The 16,697-nt window shown below is 45.1% G+C and overlaps 1 protein-coding gene across 3 annotated transcripts in view; it reads right to left on the bottom strand.

The window, feature by feature from the left end:
- Nucleotides 1-10,247, bottom strand: part of AKAP11 (A-kinase anchoring protein 11) — a 45,414-nt gene extending 35,167 nt beyond the window's left edge. For all 3 annotated transcript variants that reach the window (XM_040991351.1, XM_040991352.1, XM_040991353.1), the window contains exon 1: nucleotides 10,199-10,247. The gene's annotated coding sequence lies outside the window, so the exon portion shown is untranslated. The remainder of the gene's footprint in view (nucleotides 1-10,198) is intronic.
- Nucleotides 10,248-16,697: the final 6,450 nt, after the last annotated feature.

Raw genomic sequence — 16,697 nt, 5'->3', positions numbered from 1 at the left:
CTGCTTCATTTGTGGAAGAAAATGTATTTAAACCCTAGACCAGTACTCTATATTTAATTGCAACCTAAGTAAAATAGTGCCTCGCAAGGAAAAACATCAGAGAAGGGGAAACAAAGCATCTTGGTAATGCCACAGAGGGTGCCGGGAGCTCAGCGCGACGGGGCTCAGCAGGCTGTCCCATCCCACCAGAGCAGCAGAAACACAGCACTGCTCCCTATGCTGCCTCTTGGCATGACAAACTTTACTGAGGCTTTGTTTTTTTTGGTCGTTTGCATTGTGCTCTATTCAGGGGTGAATGAAGACATGCCAGTAACCAAGTAGGTTAGTCACAGCCAACGGAATTACAATGAACCTGAAAAAAGCAAAACAACACGCACAAAACTGGGAGACTGCGCACAGATGGACAAGCCAAACCGCACCAAGGCAATCTCCCAGAGCTCTGGAAAAACACAGAAAATAAAAAGTTAACACAACTAGACGTGGAATTCCCCCTAAAAGAAACCAAAAATAAGTAAGTAAAGCAGAATATGTATTGCTAAAAACAAGGGAAGAGCAAGGAAGTTTAAAAGAAAAACCAGGGACTGTACAAGGAGTCAAAGGGAAGCAGCTAGAGAAATGAATGCCGGGAACGCTGATACAGAACTCTGAATAAATAACTGAAAATACCTTTCATTCTGCAGGTTCACCTGCTAAAACCCATCCTAAAGACTTAACAAAATTCACAATTAGGTGAAATAGTCATTGACACAAAACAAACACTGAAAATCAGCTAGGAATGAATCGATGCAAGTGAATTATAACACAGTCACTTGATCATTACCTTGCTGTTGGAAATATAATCACACATACTAGTGTCACACAGCAAATTGTAAAATGGTGCAGATACTGCGGTTACTGATGATTTAATAAAATCAGACATAATTCTAATAATACACGTGTTTCTGCACACCTAAGGAAATGTCTTAAAGGATGTACACCATGATAGGGATCTACAGTGACAAGTGAGATTCTTTAGAAATGCTACAAACCCTTCATATACCTATAATAAGGAAATAGAAATAAGTAAACTAAGATTGGGATGAGTCAGGGCTACTCCATTTTGTACAAAATCTGTGTATTTACGTTTGTATATTTACATGTGGAATAAAAATGATGCATGACAGGCACAGACACTGGTTTTTCTCAGTAGACACCATGATGAGTCACTTGGACGCTGTATTAGGAGAACCTGCTTCAAGTTCTGCTTCCAGGTCCACTTCCCCGCTCAAGCATGTGCTGGGAAGCAGGTGGTGGCTCAAGTTCTTAGTGTGTGCCACCATGGAGGGATCCTGGACTGAGTGCAAGATTTCAACTGTCTGTCTCTCTGCCTCTCAAATTAAAAAATTAGAAATGTTCACGTCAACATCATCTGCCAGCTTTTGGCACGAGAACTAACGGTCAAGGTATCTTTGGAATGCCTTTCTTCTTCTATCAACAATGTCCTACGACTTTCTTACTGAACTGGTTTTCTCAAACTTCAGGGCAGCTACAAATCAGCTCACCTGGTCTTTGTTGTTGTTGTTGAATTCCTTTATTTCAGAAGTAGACAGACAAATAGGCGGCAAGAGCTCCCATACGCTGATTCACTCTGCAAATAACTGCCATGACCAGGGATGGGCCAAGGTGACACGTGGGAGCAGAGAATTCAATACTGGCCATCTCCCACAAGTGTAGCAGGAGCCCAAATCCTTGATCCATCACTGCTGCCTCCCAAGGTCTCCGTCAGCACGAAGGAGTAGGCAGCTGGAGGTAGACGCTGGACCCAAGTGTTCCAATATGTGGACCCGGATGTCTTAACCTCTTAAACTAAATGGCTGACTGGAATGAGTTTCCATTTCTAATCCACTCACATCAAGAAGATTCAGATTGAGTAAGTTTATATGGAACCCAGAAATCTGTATTTTAACAAGCACTCTGTAATTTCTGATAAGAATCACTTATCTCTCTAGCTATTGCATTCATCTCCTTCCCTGAATAATTGTTAACTTATTACTCAAATACTAATATTTTCTAACCTGCATACCTGCTTCTTCAGGTATGCTTAATTTGCAAAGGACATTCTACACTTACCTCTGATTTGAACTATGCAAATAACTTATTCATTTATATTTTCAGTTCTCCTTGCGTTCAATTTTCAGTTAGATACTTCCAACTAAATATTCCAGTTACCCCAAACTTCTGAAGTTAAAAATGTGAACAAAACTTTCCTCCCCTACGTTGTCTTAGTAAACTATTCCCAGACAGGTCAAACTTCCCAGGATCCCCACATATCATCATGTGCAATAAAGCACCGTGGGCTGCTCTGTCCTCCTCCCAGTTTCCTTTCACATTTTCCCTGTCACCTTACTCCCCGAGCTACTACTTACTCTTCAGGCATCAACTCAAAGCCACCCTCCCCAGCAAGGCAAGGCGCGGCTCAGCTACTCCTCTACCTCCGGCTCACACCCCAGGGCTCTGCCCTTTAATCCTGTGGTGCCACAGTCTGCATACTCCCCTCTTGCTGTGGAGCTCCCTGAAGACAAGTGTTTTATTAATTTCTATTTTAACAGACTAGATATTCAAAGAACAGCTGAATTAATACAGGCCATCTATTTAAAGTATGCTTTCAATGTTTAAAACAATACATGTACATCTGTGAGAATACATTTAAACAGTTTCAACAACTTCTATGAGATATCTGTAATAAATGTTCCAGATGAACATTCTAACCAAATGCCAAATATTTTTTTAAATCAATATTAAATATAATTATAATAAAATAGTAAAAAATATATAGAAAATGCTGATTTTGAAACATAAGACAGAAGAGGCAATGCAAGAGTATGGTCTTGAAAAGGCAGCTGTTTGCAGGTGAGCTCCATGTGCCCACAGAGGGACAAGGACACCAGGCAAGGTTGGGGGAGACCAGAGTGGCTGGAATTCACACGGCCAAGTCAGTACTTGAGAGAACATTCATCACGAGAGCTCTAAGGATCTGCAGATGGGCTCCCGGGAATGCTGGCCGAATACCAACCAGTGCAGAGTGCCTGAGATGGAGGAAAAAACAACCGGAGAGCAGTGGGCCAAACAATACCTGGGGTCACACAGGGCCTGGAGAATTTGCACTCTCATTAACCAGAGTGGGTAAACGGACTGTGCAAGCAATGGGCGGACTCCTCAGAAAGAGGCTGCTTGATTTGGGGGCCGCTGTCAGCATCACGCCAAAGGCTGTTCCGGCCCCACACTAAGCAAGGTTAAAAGCAAGCCTCAAAACAATCCAACAGATCCTAAGTACTGTACACCCAAACTCAATCCAGTACTCTTAAGGAATATGACAAATAAAGCAAGCCACAGTGTAAGATTCAAAGCTGGCATACTGTCAAAAATTACCAGGCAAAGGAAGAGAAAAACAAGACCCAGAACTAGGAGAAAAACAGTCAGTAAATGCAGAACAAGAAATGACAGCAATGATAGCATAAAAAGAAGAGAGCTGAACAGCTACAAAGGAACTGCGTTCCACACATTCTTGATAGAAGAAAACACAATCACGATATGGAGCAAACACAAGACATGAAAGAGACCAGAACAGAACTTGTAGGGATGAAAACAAAAGATGTGTAAAATGGAAAACACTGGAGGCAATAAACATCAGACGAATGCACTAGAGAGTAAAGGTTTGGCAAACTGCAGCACAAAACATCCAAACCAAAATACAGAACCAACCAACAAAACCAAGGCATCAGTAATAAACTGTAAAAGGCACTCCCAAATATAGAGACACAAAAAAACTTTTTGAAGACAAAACACCCCAAAATTCTTGAAATCTGATGATACCCGTAACTGATAGATCCAAAGAAAGTTTAAAAAAAAAAAAAGTAAGAAATAGTCAAGGTACCTTGCATGCAAACTGCTCAAAATCAATGATGAAGAGAAAATCTGAAAAGCCAGCAGAAGGAAAGGAACCCGTTAGGTGTGGAGAACAAAGAGGGCCAGCAGATCTCAGGGCTCTGCAAGCCAAGAGACAGGACAATGCTGGGACATCTGGGTCATCTTCACAGCACTGACAAAACTGCCAAGTTAGTCACACCCAAAGGAGATAGTTTTCCAAAATTAAGTCAAAATAACTTTATTCAAACCGTAAGAGTCACTGAGAGCTCACCAATACCTGACCAGCATTAGAGTAAGTGTGGAACAAAATTCTTCAGGGAAAGAAAAACCCCCGCCAAATGGGAATTTATGGCTAATCAGGTGTACACGACACAGGGCCATATACAGCCCATGAACTCATTTGGTCTAGCCTTGCCAAGACAACTGTAGGCAAGACTCAGCATTCAGAATCTATAGCAGGCTCACTTTTTAAGTTGATAACTGCATGGTCTGCGAGTGATGTTATAAACATCCAAGTGGTTCTTGGCAGAAAAAGGGTTCCTAACAACTGTATGAAGAAATAAAGAATGCCTGAAATGGTAAATGTGAGAGTAACAAAGAAGTAATTTTCTCATTTTTAAGTTCAATCAAGTATTTAACCAGTTAAGGTTGGCGCTTTGGTACAGTGAGTTAAATTGCCGCATACAACAAGGGCATTCCTTTATCAGAATCTCAGTTCACATCCTGGTTGCTTTGCTTCCTATCCAGCTGCTAAGGTCCCTGGAAAGGCAGCAGAAAAGGGCCCATACACTTGGGTTCCTATCATCCATGTAGGTGAACCAAATGGAATACCTGGCTTTTGGCTTCACCTTGGCCTAGACCTGGTGCCGTCATTTGGGAGGTAAACCAGTGGATGGATGAAAGATTTCTGTCTCTCCATCTCTGTCACTCAGCCCTTCAAATAAAATTTTGAAAAAATATATATGCATATACAATTATTTAATCAATAGCATATTATTGGGTTGACATCAGACACAGAAGTACAGTGAGACAAAATAACACACACCAAGGCAGATGGAAGATTTAAAAATAGCATCATGATTTCTCTCTTATATGTCAAGTGGAATCATCCAAGAAATACCAGGATAGGTCTACCTTGAAGGCTAGCATAAAGTGAAGTTTCTACATGGCAACAATGAGGAAAACAGAATATCCTCAAGTACATGAACAGCCGAATAAAGGTGAGGGTATCACCTTTCTTGCAGAGAACAGAACTAAGGTTCATCCTCATGGGACTGCTGTAAGAATACAATGCAGCAATAATAAAAATAGCAAGTGATACAGTGGGAATTCAAAAACTAACTCCTGATGGCCATTACCTCCCTACACAAGATGGCGCCCGATTAAAAAAAAAAAGAACTAACTCCCTCCTTATGCATCAATCTAAAAAATGGAAAACACTACAGCAATTGGTCAAAACTGCTAGATCTTCCAAAATGACAATCAATCATAAAAAAATATTTCAGGATGTCCTAATGTGCATTAAGACACTTGGCTTCTTTGTAGTTTCTGCCCTTTTGCTTTTCAATCCTAAATCAATCTCATTCTTGCATGCACGCTGTACACCGTGCTCTTCCTGTTCAGGATAAGAACCCTGGCATTGCTGACACCTGGTTAGATAAGTCTTTCTGTTAGGGAACTGTCTGCATTGTAGGACACTTAACAGCATCCTTGGCCTCTAGCCTCTAGATGCTGGTAGCACCCACCCAGTTGTGGTAAGTAAAAAATGTGTCCAAACATTGCCAAATGTCACCGTGGGAGCAAAACTATCACTGCCCTATTTTAGCACTTGAGACTACAGTCTTACGTAACAGTCAAAAGTACGCAAGTCTCCACCCGGCCTTGGACTGTAATTAACCAAGATTTCCAGCTATGTGCGAAACAGTGATTAGTACAGGACAGTGAAAAGTCCCTGGTCTCTGGAGCTCACGTTCTAAGGCCATTCCCAACTCATCTCTGCATTCCCCGAGGCCTTCACCAGGATCAACAACCACGTGCGTTCAAGTGGTAACCTGAAGGGAAGCTCACCAACGACACGATATTCAAAGGGACAAGTAGTGGCAAACTAACACTACTAAATACAAAGCACTCCAGGCAAGCTACCCAATGACTGCTTCAAAAGTAACTCAGGGACATCTGGCCTGTTTTAAACATCCACAGAAAAAAGTTATGGGTCTCTCAATGACACTCTGGATTATGATCCACTTCAAAGGTCCATCTTGTGCCAGCAGCAGTCCCTGGTATCTAGAGTAATGATGCGGCAGAGAGGGAAAATACTAACTGTAACTAAAATTGGCTTCAAAACTCCTATACAATGATCAATTTAAAACTTCCTAGAAGTTCAATGGTCTCCCTCTTACACAAAAATCCCCTCTACAAAACTGAACAAAAAATACACGCAGAATCCAGAAACACACTTTTCTTGCTTTATGTGACACCTGTCCCTTCCTGACTCTAGCAGTGTTCCTGAAATAGGCAGGTCTTGCCAATACAAACATAGTAAGGCTCAGCCGCCAACGGCAGGAACCACTGAAGGGCTCTGCTGTGGAGATGACCTGGTGCTCACAGAAAGGAGGCACGCGGGGACCCCACAGAAAACCTGCTGAGTATAACGCCATAGGGCACTTCAAGATTGCAACCCTGGAGAGGTAGAAACAATCTCTTTGCCAAGCACAGGGTAACTGGAAGGGAGTGTTTTATGCCCAAATCAAAACACCCAAAGGCAACTAGAACGAACAGACTCAGTAGGAGCCGGAAACATTAGTTGAAGAATCACTCTGATTTATAAAACTTCAAAGCCTATTCAAGAAACAAGGGAACAACAGAAAGAAGATCAGGAGAAAATCAAAGACAACCACGATAAAGGGTTCCAGGGAGTGTAAAATGAACCATTGAGCCTGGTGCTGTAGCCTAGTGGCTAAAGTCCTGGCCTAGCACATGCCGGGATTCCATATGGGCGCCGGATGTGTCCCAGCTGCCCCTCTTCCATTCCAGTTCCCTGCTTGTAACCTGCAAAAGCAATCCAGGACGGTCCAAAGCCTTGAGACACTGCACCTGCATGCGAGATCCAAAAGGAGCTTCTGGCTGCAGCGTGGCTCAGCTCTGGCCATTTCGGCTACTTGGGGAGTGAGTCAGCGGACAGATCTTCCTCTCTGTCTCATCTCCTCGCTGTATATCTGACTTTCCAACTAAACAAAACAAAACAAAACAAAACAAAACAAATCTTTAAAAAAGGGGAAAGGGTTTTGTTTTATTAAAAAAAAAAGTCGCTAAAGGGCAGTGTGACAGCGCAGCCAGTCTCCCATGCGGTACCTGTTTAATAGCAGCAACACCACCCCCCTTGTACTATGCCTGCACGTGCCAGCCAGCCATTGATGACTGCTTTCAAGCCACAAGTTTCATAACAGGTGTTGTTATTATATTCATTTAAAACACATGGAAACTGAGGTGCAAGTCAGCTAGGTAGCCTGCCTTACTCCCACGCCTAGAGGAATCTGTCCTAAAAAGTACCAGATGGGCCTGCTTAGACTATCTGCAAAATGAGAGCAGTTCAGTGTCGTGCTAGGAGAACTTGAGCTGAAGGAGGCACAGATACTGCAAGTACACCAGCGATACCCATCGATTTTTCCTGTCCACTATGCTTTTCTTGGGCAACTTAGTAATGGCAAGCCTAAAAGTACAGCCCCATAAAGGGGGTCTATCCTAAGTTCCCATTTCCATCTTCCCCTAACACCAGCCAACTGGGCTAGAAGCAGAGACCTGACCCTCTGAGCTGCCACTCCAGAACCTGGGAGCTAAGGTTCAGAGGTCAGCGTTGGGCAACGTGCTGCAGCCACCGCGAAGCTGGCGTTGGTACCATGGTAAACTGAAGCCAGGGAAGCTTTGTCTACCAGGAGCTTTCAAGAGAAGACCAAAAGAAACTGAAACAACCAGGGAAGAACAGAGACGAGCCCCACAGGAAAACAGACCAGGAACAGCCTGAAAGCTTGGAGCTTTACGGGCTGCAAGGCTGGCCTCACACAGCGGGCCTGAGAAGCAGCACTCTATCTACATGACAAATCCATTTTTAAAATCAGCCAATTCCCCTGGCCACTGAGAGAGGTCAAAGCAAAAGCACTGAGTCAGCAGCTACCGTGCTTACTCTCTATGGTGGGGGTCTGAACCCATTCCAAGGAGAGGAAAACGAAGCTCAGAGACATTAATGAACATTGTCTACCCGACCGGTTCCGGGATCCAAGTTCTACATCATGCCGCGCTGTATCATTCTCAGCGTTCCAGGTCACTCCTCGTGTGGCAGGGTCTACGTCCCCCACAACACATTTCAGACTAGTCAAAAAAGGTCACCTTCTCCCCTTTTATCATGTTCAGTCTCCAACCCACACATGTCAAATGACTTTTTCCCCGGAAGATACTTTTTTTAAAAGAAAACTCATGTATGAAAGGAGGATGTTTAGAGCTGATCAGACTGTTTTCAACTAATAAAGCCTTCCCCTCTCCCTTTCCTCCACCACTATTTTCTACACCCTTAATTCACTCCCCAAATGAGCCTGACCCTCCCTTCACCTCCCAGTAATTTTACTGCTAAAATGAAAATAACCTGACCCCCCACACACACAAAAAATCAGTAGACACGTAAGTCATTTCCCCAACCAAAGTTGCTTCAATTACCTCTCAAAGTGAAGATAAAACAGACGCCCTAAACACTGGGGAACCATGGCATAAGGTTATAATGATAGGTAAAGCATTCTATTTTTTAAAACTCCATTTTGCAAAGATGTAATGGGAGAGAACTTTCCTAGCCTACACAGGTCTCTCTCGCCCATTCACAAAAGTCCATTTTCTAAATTTGCTACATGTTCTTCAAGAATTTCTCTGCCCATTTATTTCCCTTAATACAGGTAATAATGAGCTTTCATATGTGTGTACATATGTACATATATGTGTATACATGAACTCCATGGCATCCTCAGTCTAGTATCTTCAGGCAACGACTGGTTTCTAGACTAATCCCCGTGGCCCACAGGCTACAGAAGGCTGGAGAAGCCGTCCCCGTGGTTCTGGGTCTCACGTAACTCTATCAATAAGCAGGACACAGCTCCAAGCCCCTACCCAGCCCACCAGTGACATCGTGAAGCAGATGCACAGGCTAGCCACCAGTTCAGCCCCGGAACCCACTTCTGTTCCAATCCACTTACATGATTTAGTTTCTCAGAAATAAATCACCTTCTCACAGCTGCAATTAACTCCCAAATACAATTAACTGCATTCACCATCGGGGTTACACTTCTGCATAGAGGATTACCAAAAGGCATGATCAGCCAGAGTGCTAGAGGAAAAACACGATTCTGCTTTAAAAGACTCATTCAATCGCACTGTTTTAACGGGCATCAAGTGTCCCGAGCACTGTGCAGTCGTTTACCTTAAAATCATAAACAAAATATTAAAAAAACAAAATCAGTTTCGCGCTCCTGGAGTACCTTCTTTTCTAAGTACTCTATTTTTTGAGTATTTTTCAGACATACCAAAATCAGTATCGATCAATTAACAAGATTGGCAGGAGCTAAGGAAAACTCGCGGGTTTTGCACGTAATCAAAAAAAAAAATTACACAACCGAAAAGAGAACCGAAATTTTTAACTCCAGTTTGCACACGGCCATCAGCTATGTCGCGGCAGTGTTTCTCACCATGAAATCCCTTAACACCTGGGCCTGAACCACCTCCAATTAAGGATTTGTAGGAGACGGGATGATGGGAGGCAAACAAGCCACATCACTGGGGTGATTTTTACATGTTAACGTCATTTTCCAGAAGTTTAAAAAAAGGGGGATGGGAAAGGGGGCACTGATTACATGTGCTTCATATGAATGACGAGCATTTAAGCAAGGAACAACCTAGGATATTGACAGCAAATACTCGTTCGATGCCTTCCGTTCAAACGACACGAACGACACGGCCGGCACCGGCGAAGGGGGTGCTGACAGCTTGGGATGCTGTGGGGGACCAGCCTGCCGCAGCAGCTCCCCACGCGCAGACCGCGGACACGCACCGACGGCCCCGGCCCCGCCACCCCACTCAGGACCCCCGCCCCCAGGAAGCCCCGTCACGCACGCGAGGACCCCCCCCACACACACACCCGCCGCCCGGCCCAGGAGCAGAGGTCTCCGGCAGCCCCGCAGCCAGACAGGCCGCTCCATCCATCCCCGGCTCGGGGAGCCGCCGGGAGCCCGGGCCACGCGTGGCTGACGACGCTCACCTGGCAGCCTCCGCAGCTCCCCAGCCTGTCGCCGGCCGAGCAGCAGGACGCCCCGACCCGCACCGGCCCCCGGCCCTCCCCGCCCTCCCTACCCCGCGGCCCGCCCCCGCCCTGCCCACCCCCTCGGCTTCCGCCGCCGCAGCCTCGGCCGGCAACGCCGCCTTCTTCCCCACGCCTCCCACTCACTCTCGCGAGAGGAGGCCCTGTCTCTCGCGAGAAGCACCCGAGGAGGCCAAGCCCGCGCAAAAGGGGGTGGGCTTAAATGATATTAAAAAAAAAAAAAAAGAGTAATGCGAAAAACCTTCCCACGTGCTGCGAAGGCCGCTAACGGCGACCACGTGACGCCGGCGACGCCCAACGATTGGCCAGAACCCGTTCAGCCCGTGGGAGCTTTCAACTCGAGGCTGACCTACGAACCTGCGGCGGACGTCTTGCGCGCTTCCTGGTCTGTTGCCACGGAAACGGCTTAACCCTTTCCGCTGGTAACCCCCCCTCCCCAGGCCTGGGCTAGCTTCCACCGGGTTGGCCTAACCCGGTTCCCTCGACCCTTTGGTCTTACCGCCGGGCGTCGGTGAGGCTCCTTCTTCGCCGCAGAGCTAGACGTGCCTTCTGCCGGATTGTCCCCGGACCCTAGCCACAGTGGGCAGCGCTACGGGACGTAACAGTCCCCGAAGGGTCCATCCTCCCGGCTGGCTCCGCCCCTTCTCCCCAGCATCTCTGGGGAGGACCCCTCCTAGCACACCACCCCGCCGGCCCTATCGCAGCCCCGAGAATGAGCCCCAGCACATCTCCGGGCCCTAGCGCTCCTCCCCAAGTCTTGACGTTGCGTCGAAGCCTGAAAGTACCGCTGTGACCCCAGAGATTGTGTACACTTAACCTTGGAGGGTGTCAGTCCAATCAAGTCATGCTGTGTCTCCAATGGCACCTGTGTCTCAGACGCCTGAGCGGTGGCCAAGACCCTTGTCGGTGTGTCGTCATGACAGAGTTAAGTGTTGCCCCACTAGGGAGAGTGGCGCGGGCAGGCTGCTGTCTACATTCAACAAATTCCTGTTGCGAGGAATTTGACGCAGAAGATGACTGCAACCTGGATTGTTGTCTCAGATGAAATAATTTTCATGCGGACAACTTTGTGTGCAAGGCAAGATTTATTTAAGAGAATGAAAGACAGGTCTCTTGGCACAGTGACGGAGGGGGCGCTCCGAGGAAGGAAAAACACGAGGAAAATGGTGGAAGTGGTGTCCTCGCCATCTCAGGGGAGGGGGAACAAAATGAGTGAAAGGGCAAGATTAAAAAAAAACCTTCATCCACAATGGGCAGCAAGGTTGCGCCTTGTCCAAATCCGAGGGACATCGGAAAGGTGGGACTGGCGATCTCCTCCTCCCATTCTAATAAGCTGAAAACTTAAGCACCATCTCTTTGACAGCGATGGGATTAGTAGGGCCTTTGCCTCCTTGCTTTTGTCATGACAAACGCTCTGAGAGAAGGGAAATGATATGTTGATTCTGGCTCTTAGTTCTCCCTCTAGGGGGATGGGGACAAAGCTCTAGAAAGGTCTAGCAACGGGGAGAAGAGTTTATAATTTCCAAAGGTCATTTTACCAAGGACCAGAGACACAAATTTCCCCTCAGCCCCTGTGATTCCTCACGTTGCTACGGGTGTTAGGCACCTCTTTGAGGCTGCTGACCTGGTGGGAGAGAAGGGAGTCTAGGTTACACGTGGCTTAGTGGCGGGGAAAAAGAAGGAAGAAAAAAATAAATATCCTGTTGCCTGCAAAGAGATTTCAATGAGTTGTGCCATGGTGCCCAGTTGGATGGACTGTTAATGTCAGAGCAGCCCGAAGCGAGGAGGAAGACTCTGATGGGAGCCTATTGTAGTGCTTTGGGGCGGGGGTGGGAGAGAAAGAGAAAGAGGAAAGAAGCTTCTAGAGAGAGAGAGAAGCAAAAATTGGCCAGATCCCATAGAGCTCTGTTAGCCAAGAAAGGGGTTGGTAGTGCAATGACGAGCATTCTATAGTTTGATGTAAGAGAGAGAGTTATAGAGAGCGAGCTATAGTTTCCTTTTTTTTTTTTTTTTAAGGTCTTTCAAGGAGAGAATGATTTTTTGGAATCCACAGCAGAAGCAGGAAAATTGGGAGATTTGTTGTCCAGGTGAGAGACAATCGTGAAAAATCAGTTTCCAATGATTTTGAAATTGCTCTCCTAAAATCTGTTAGGTCAGAGCTCTAGTGCTGTGTGCTGCTTTTACACAAAACTGTGGATTTTGAGCAGGAGAAGTAATTGAGCTTGTATTGTTACTTAGGAAGATGAACGGCCTAAAGAAAGGCCCTCTTCTGCTTTTCCTCCCTCCACTAATGCCACACAGATGGCCACCTCTTGCGGCTTAAAAGTCATTCTAAGAAAATGACATTCCATGTCGAAACTTTTTCTTGAGTGTAAGATTTGAAAAGATAGGGGTTGAAGGTTGGAAAATGAACAAGCTACGTCACTAAAATAAATAGGAATCAGGAGGTTTCACTTCCAACTAGAAACCTCATTTTCTGGTAACACAACCAAACCAAGGTTCCTTACCATTGCAGAGCCTCCGCTTCCTCAGACATAACACAAGGCAATGTAACCGGTCTATCCACAAAACCGTGAAGCTGAATTACACTTTGGCATGCACACGCCCACAGGACGGAAGCTGGAAGGGGAAACGAGTCTTTATGGAAAGCTGACAGTCAGTCAGCAGCACAAGCCAGATGCACTTGGACACACACACACCAGTTGAGGAACCATGAAATTCATTAGCACAGATACCAGGAATGCTTCCCTAAGAAATGCTGACCTTGACCGAGTGTGGAGACGGCAGCATTGCCACCTGTTCACCCTCATATTCCCTTTCTCACACGCTATTTACAACCTCAGTGCGGTTTAATAAATAATGATTCACATGTTCCTAATCAGGGCTTATGGACAAGAGAGAAAAATACATTTTAAAAGGTCTGAGACAGTATCTGAAAGTGAGGCTAAGACCTACATTTGAATGAAAGCAAGACTTCAAGGAACATTCTGGAATTACTTTTATTATTTTTTTTATTAATTACATTGCATTATGTGACACAGTTTTATAGGCTCTGGGATTCCCCCCCCCCCAAACCCTCCCCCCATTGTGGGTTCCTCCACCTTGTTAAGTTCACATGAGATTCTTTCATTGCAAGCATATACCAAGCATAGAGTCCAGCATCTTATTGTCCAGACAAATTCAATGGCTTGTTGGGGAGACCATCTCTGGTCTGAAGGTAGAGCCAGCAGAGTATCATCCCTATCAATTAAAACCCCCTACATAACATTAGCAACAATTTATAATGTTATGAAATTAGTTCACATAGTATTGAGTAATCAACATGTTAAAAAAAATGCAAGTTCTTTACCACATCCTGTGACTCCTTTGTTGACATTTCAATTTTAGTTTATATACAACCGGGTTCTATACACCTTAAAATGGCTATAAATTCCTATTCAGCTGTCTTGTGTCTATTTTCATTATCGCATTTAGCATTATAGAGCGTTGAAGCATAATTTTGTTAAACTTTGCTTTTTATTTTTTCTGGGTAGTCTAGACTGCTTTACAACTCTAACAAGACATATGTCAACAGTTTGGGTGCAGAACAGTTTTAGGAGGGGTGTGCAGACAAATCCTCAATACCCTAGTGAGGAGTAACTAATCTTTGTGTCCCACCTGGTAAGGTGTAAGTGAATCCACGCTGACCGTTTCCTGTCTGATTCCACACTTTCCTTGTCGTTCTGTATCTAGAGTGTTGTTTGTTAGTTTTGAGGGGTTTCTGGAGCGATCCTGATGGTCATTGCAAAAGAGGGTGGGGACCCAAGGTTAGAACCAAGCGAGGACCAGAGTGGAATTACTTTTTAAATGGAAAAAAAAAATGCTGAAGAAAAAACATTATTCTAACAAATGAGTAATTCTTTCAAGTGCAAACTGATTAATTTTTGATCCTTATTGACATCCTTCATAATGATTAGCTCAAACAGCTGCATGGTACTGCTAACTTAGAGAACTGTGGACCCTACCATTCTAACATACATTAATAGAGCCACAATGCTCCACGTTTGCCTAAAAGAGTCATGCTGCTCTCTCACAACAGCTATAGTTACTTGCAATACACTGAATATGACATGAGAAGAAATTGAGGATTGGGATCCATTTCTATGATGTCCTTAGTTCTTTTTTTTTTTTTAAGATTTTTTTTTTTTTATTGGAAAGTCAGATATACAGAGAGGAGGGGAGAGAAGGATCCTTTCATCCTCTGGTTCATTCCCCAAATGGCTGCAAAGGCCAGACCTGAGTCTATCAGAAGCCAGGAGCGTCTTGCAGGTCTCCCACGCGGGTGCAGGGTCCCAAGACTTTGAACCATCCTTGACTGCTTTTCCAGGCAACAAGCAGGGAGCTGGATGGGAAATGGAACAGCCGAGATACGAACATGGGATCCCAGCATATGCAAAGGGAGGACTTTAGCCCCTAGGCCATTGTGCTAGGCCCAGTTCTTACATTTTATTTTGAACAATTTTATTGAGATTCAAATCCTGTATCATGCAATTGGAACAGTTTTGTTCCCCCTTAAAGAAACCTCACTCACCTCAGCAGCAGCTCCATGCAATCACTAAGTGATATCTCTCTGTGTTTTGCTTATTTTGTGAACATATCACTGAATGGAGTGAAGCAATAGAAGGTGTTTTTATGTCATTTCATGTGGGGAGCATGATATGTTCAGGGGTCATGGTGTAGTTGGCGTGCTATCAGCATTTCCTTTCCTTTTGTTGTCAATTCATGGTTCCATTCTATGCACAGGGCACGTTTTAGCAGTCAGGTGTCAAATGGTAGAGGTTTGGGTTATATTCCACTTTGTGGTCATTATGAATAATGCTACTCTGAATATTCATCATGTGATTGTTTCCTGTGGAAGTAGCCTATTCTTTTTTATCCTTAAAGGATAAAACATTAAGTTTGACCTACTTACAGAGTGTATGTTTCCTTTGCCTCGTCACTGGGTTGCTAGCCTTTTCTTGCCTGTTGCATAGGTGTGTGCAGAGTCCCGCTGCCATGGCTGCCGGCTCTCATGCCATCCCCTGCCAAAACCGGCTGTCACTGGCTGTTCTCCTCACATCTGCCTTCCCCTCCCCCTCTGCTCTCATATTCTTCTCAAACAGTCCCTCCTTCAGTTCTTCCAAATGGGACCACACCCTTGCCTCTGAGCATCCCACCAGGCCGTTCCTTCAGTGTGGGATATTCTCTCTCTGTCCGTCGCTGAGGCCAGGAATCTGAATGACCAGGCAACCCCAGCTCTCAGTTCTGCTCTCATTGTTTTGAAAACTCCCTACTGGTCAGATGGAGAAATCTACTTAATCCAAGGCTCCACTCTTTCCTCAAAGAACTAACCACTTACAAGGATGTTGGTTTGTGTAGTTCATTGGTTAGTGTCTGGATTCTTCCTCCACTAAGAAAAAAGCCGGGACCACTCTTGCTTAGCAGTACCTGGGATGTGGCAGTTGCTCAGGAACTATTCATGGGAAGGAAGGATGGGGTCAAAGGAAAGTAGGGAAGGGGGATAGTGGGTATGCTCCCCTACATTTCAGCATTCATTTCCCTTGCCTTACAAAATCTTCACAAATGATGCATTTCAGACTTGTGCTGTGCCAAAGGGTACTTAACATCAAGGCCTGGCTCACATGGGGGACGCTACAACAGGAAAATGAGTGTCGTTTGTCGATGCAGTGGTGCGCAAAGCAGCTGGGGCTGAGCAGTGTGGCCAGAGAACCCAAGGGACCTAATGGAACGCGTGGGAATCTCAGAAACATCATGGTGAGCTAATTTCTAGCATTAAAGCTGAGGGTGTCTCTTCCACTGTGATTTGTCATCTGACAGAAGTATATCAGTTTGGACCATAGAGTAATAATGGAACCAAGATATTTGACACATGATAGAATTATGACTGGGCATGGTTGTGTGATTGTGTGATTTGTTCTTGATCACACTGGGCATTAAATGGCACAGTTAAGACAAAAATGAGCTGGTCCTACCTTTCAGTGAATCTTAGCATACACCATACAGCTTGCCTTCTCAGCATAACCCTTTGACTTATAAAGGCAGGCATCATCTTTCGCTGGGAGCTTTACACTGGCAACCCGGCACAGCCAGAAGCCGATCCCATGTCTCTTCCTGTTTGAAAACTTGTCTCCCTTTGGCCCACTGGCTGAATTCCTGCCTGGGGGGTGTTTCCTGCCTGACTGATAGCCCCAGCTGGCAGCTCACTTGGGAAGGAAGATAGCCAAGTCCTTATTATCCACATTGCTCAGTTGTTACATTTCAGTTTTTATGCTTTTAATGCTTATGAATTAATTCCCATTAGGTAGAACACTGGAAAATACAGGAAAAGATAATGAAGCACATTGCCTTTTCTTTTGCTGGTTGTCTTACATGCACTATTTGATAATCCTTTAAAAAAAAC

This window comes from Ochotona curzoniae, unplaced genomic scaffold (genome assembly GCF_017591425.1).
Source record: "Ochotona curzoniae isolate NIBS_2020 unplaced genomic scaffold, NIBS_Ocur_1.0 contig_64, whole genome shotgun sequence".
In the NCBI taxonomy this organism is placed as follows: Eukaryota; Metazoa; Chordata; class Mammalia; order Lagomorpha; family Ochotonidae; genus Ochotona; species Ochotona curzoniae.
The sequence above is the reverse complement of the archived record's forward strand: the minus strand, read 5'-3'. Positions and strand labels throughout refer to the sequence as shown.